Source organism: Anneissia japonica, unplaced genomic scaffold (genome assembly GCF_011630105.1).
Source record: "Anneissia japonica isolate Jap-2015-1 unplaced genomic scaffold, ASM1163010v1 scaffold287819_len434453_cov191, whole genome shotgun sequence".
NCBI classification, from domain to species: Eukaryota; Metazoa; Echinodermata; class Crinoidea; order Comatulida; family Comatulidae; genus Anneissia; species Anneissia japonica.
In genome coordinates this window covers 291455-295647 of record NW_022713610.1, presented here as the reverse complement: position 1 = coordinate 295647, position 4193 = coordinate 291455, and the positions used below count along the sequence as shown (strand labels likewise).

General features: G+C 38.1%; 1 protein-coding gene across 1 annotated transcript in view; it reads right to left on the bottom strand.

The window, feature by feature from the left end:
* LOC117108507 overlaps positions 1-4193 on the bottom strand; it is a 64203-nt gene that overhangs the window by 39055 nt on the left and 20955 nt on the right. The window lies entirely within an intron of this gene.

Sequence of the window (4193 nt, the reverse complement as noted above, 5' to 3'; positions counted from 1 at the left end):
GTATAAGAGACAGAATTTAAATATTATTTAAATAATATAAATAAAAGTAGATACAAAAATTAAACGATTGCATACGTCAACATATTAGTGACATAAAATGTATTATAAATATATGGTAAAATTCATTGTTAATTAAAAAAAATGTACAGAGTAGAAAATAATATGAGACCTATGTTACTATAAACAAGTAAGCATCACAAACTGTCTATATCTACTCAAAGTAATTCAACAAAAGGACGCACATCTCCGCTCTCGAACATAGCTCGTGCGTACAGTCCTTTGATCTTTACTGTGGCATCGACAATCCGATACTAGTTGCGAGTACATAGTTTTTATTTTATTAATTTTGGGTACTTCGCAATGTCTGTTACATTTGATTTTTTTTTACCGCGAGCTTGTTAAATGCTTCTATAAATTGCAATTTGATTTGTGAAAATTGACCAAGAAAATGAAAAGTTATAGCAATTCAAAATTTACGAATTTTATAAAATTTATCTGTCATTTTGACAATGTTGGCATAAGGTGCCGAGGACGAACATTTGAGTATATACGGAACATTTATTAATTTTTTCTGCGAAATGAGTCTCATGAACGACAATTTACCACAATTTTGGTAAAATTGATGTTGAAATGAAGAATACATTTCAGTCTAATGTTAGTGCAAAATATCATTAGGCCTTTGTAATCACCGCACGACGCGCGACTAACATGGCAACTAACACGCGCGTGGGTAAATCGTCACGTACGCTGACGGTTTATGGTCTGGTTGCTATGGTTTTTGTGACGTTCAGCGTGTAGGGACGCACGTGCGCCTAGAATGTCGATGCCAGAGTTATAACCTTTGATGTCCCGAGATGTGCGTCCTTTTGTTGAATTACCTTGATCTACTAGGCTATCTTTATGTATAAAATATGATTTTATTCTGTCCGTAATACATTGTAATATGCAGTATTTAATTATAGGCCTACTGTCGTTGAATCGGAAGAACGCATAAGACAAAATCATAGATTTGAGATATTGAGCAAAACGCGTTTCTTGTTAGTTTTTTGCTATGGAAATGAATTCTATTGATTATTGTGAAAGACTTATTACACAATTGAAATATACTAATACCCAGTAAAAATGGACATAATGTGCTTTTCCACATTAAAACAAAAACCAACGAAGCATGAACAATCTGATGTTAGATCAGTTTAGCCAGTAAAATGCATGTACCCGATTTTAGGTCTAATGAAATAACAAATTAAAAGTAATTTTTCAAACAAAATTAATTATAATTTCAGTATATAGGCCATCCATTGTGGACTTTTAAGTTCGATTTTTTTTCTTCCTTGGGCTATCTATGTGTTTCGCTGCAACATTAAATCATAGTCCATAACTACGATGATTATTATTTATCAGCTTCAACGGATGTTCATAAATAATCAGCTCGAAATAATGTTCATTAAAAATCACTGTCAATCAAATGTTCATTAATAATAGCTTCTGCTCACAGATTTATTTACAAATTCAGCCTCTCCACTTGTTTGCTGATTCTTTCGGATTCCCAGTTGTTTCTCCTGGTTTTCCGACTGTGTCCCCAGACGGTGTGTTATGTGTCAAGGTGTTTGTTCTCATTTCTGGTCCTCTTGGAAGACCTTACAAATCTTCGTCCCCTCAGGTAGGTCTTTCTATTGTTAGTGACAACTTTCATAGGAACGAGCACTTAATCGTAGGTTAACTAGTAGGTTTCTTTAATAGTCCGTAGTTATTAGATAGTTCTAAGTCTTTACATTCAATGCTGAAGATGTCTGTGCCCACTTCTTTTCATGGCCTGTTTCCCATAACTGTTTGCAAATGTATGTGGCACATATATCACAACTTTTGGCAAACTTTCAATTTTCCACCCACATGCCGGGCCAAAACACTGGCTCTCTAGCTCGACGGAGATATGAGTTGATTCCTATGTTGACTGCATGTATTTTCCGTTTGATATGTAGCCTCATCTTGGCTGGGAGGATGACAAGTCATTCTCTTCTCAACATTAATCCATCTTGAACTATTAGCTCGTCGCGATAGCTTAAGTACGGTGTCAATGAATTGTCGATCATGTCTTTGTCTCTTGGCCATCCTTTCATGACAGTTGTACGTCATCTTGCTGTGTTGCTCCCTTAGTTCAATTCAAGAGCTCAGCATTGACTGGTAGTAGCTTGATATCACTTATTGTGTGTAGTTTGTTACAGTTTTTTTTTTTTTGGTCGTTTCTTGGTGCTTGAGAGAAGGTATCAGATAGAGTAGATTAGTTTGCTAGGCGGGTATGCAACATCAAAATTGCATTCTTGTGCACGAAGCACTAAGGATTGTAATCTTTGGTGCTTTTTCAATGGTTTTAGCACAATTGACACCAAAGGTTTGTATTCTGTGATCACATGTACCTGTCAACCGTAAGTGTAATGGTGAAACCTGTTAAGGTCATACGTTACTTCTAAGATTTCTTTCTCAATCTGCGCTTTCCTGCGCTAAGTAACTTTGACTGGTCACCCCTCCTGCAATAGTGCTGAACCTAAGACATACTGTACTCACTACTCCAGGCCCGTATCCAGGGGGTGGGGTTTATGGTTCGGGAGAAACCCCTTTTCTAGCAAACCCCCTATTTTCTGGCGAAACCCCCTCTTTAAATTTCCCAAATAGAGTAAGTCCTCCAACCCAACTAATGCACTTCAGACCCACCTAGACACAATTTTCAAACATATCTGCTTTTATAACTATTATTTAGACCCATAAAGCACAAAAATCTTCTTGCTTTGGGGGTTTCACCGACTCCACTGGGGCTTCGACTGTGGACCTCACGGCCCAGAAAACCCCCCTTGGAAGAACCTGGTTAAAGGGCTAGTACCAGGGTCCGGATTTATCAAACTAGAAATCAGCTTAAATTCGTCTTAAGTCCATTTTTTTGCTTAAGTCATATTTATCAATATTGCTTAATATTGAAAAGTCGATCGTACGCATGCGCCAGCAAAGACGATTTTTAAGTTTAGCTAAAATGGTTTAATAAATCAGCTTAGTATATTTGCATAGGGACATCTTAAATTTTTTGACTTAAGACATTTGCTAAGCTGAGATTGATAGATCCCGAGCCAGTTCTTTTTTAGGATCGTAGAAAATTAGCACTCGTAATCCCTTGACCAGAGTCTTAACTTGGTCAAAGGCTCTTTGATGACTATCAACCATGTCCACGTGATCTCTTTTTTTGTTAATGGCCCTGCCACACCTTGACGATTTACCCAGCGTATGCCGACGTATGAAAAAAATGGCGAATGCGCTGGCGTACGTCGAATAAGTTATTGGTAAGTTTCGTATAAGTTAAGAGCACGCTGAAGCAGGGACGTAGCCAGGATTTTGAAAGGGGGGGGGGGAGCCGTTATGCGAATTACGTATGACTCCGGCGGGGTCAAGGGGGCTAATCCCCATGTGAAGTAGCACACTCTGAACGTTCTTCGAACTGTTTGAGAGAATAAAATGAAAATTGCAATAGCGGCATTATAAATAAGCGCAAAAATAGTTATATAATAAAGATCAACAGTGGCAGATCCAGGAATTCGAAAGAGAGGTGAAGCAGGGAGGGACTTTCACAGACCGAAGAACCACCCACCTCAGCCCCACCATGGTTGGGGCTGAGGCTAGAAAATTTATGATTAGGGCAACTCTAGATGGCCGGAAATTACACTCTCGCACTTCAATTTGAATATACTCTCGCACTTCAATTTGAATATATTTTTCTTTTTTTTCCTTAAAAAAATGAAGGGGGGGGGGGCTTGAATCCACCTCTGCTCAAACATTCTTTATCCAGAATAGTCATAATCACGAAAAATGTACATGAGAAACCAGATAACATCCTAAAAACAAACAGCAGTCAAAGACATACATCAGGAGCCGACTCGATGGAGTTTAATGTCATACCCAGGGAAGGGCACAGATCTGTTTTGAAAGGTGGAGGGGGGAATTTTGTGAGTCGACACCCACCTCAACCCCACAATGGTTGGAGCTGAGGTGAGAAGATTTGAGGAAATAGTACCTCTAGATGGCCAGAAATGACACTTTTAGTAAAATTCATCATCATCACATCACCATTAGTCAAAAATGAAGCGCCAAAAAAATTTCTCATGATCTTTTATCAGCGATTTTTGACAACCATAGAGATCTTATTAATGTAT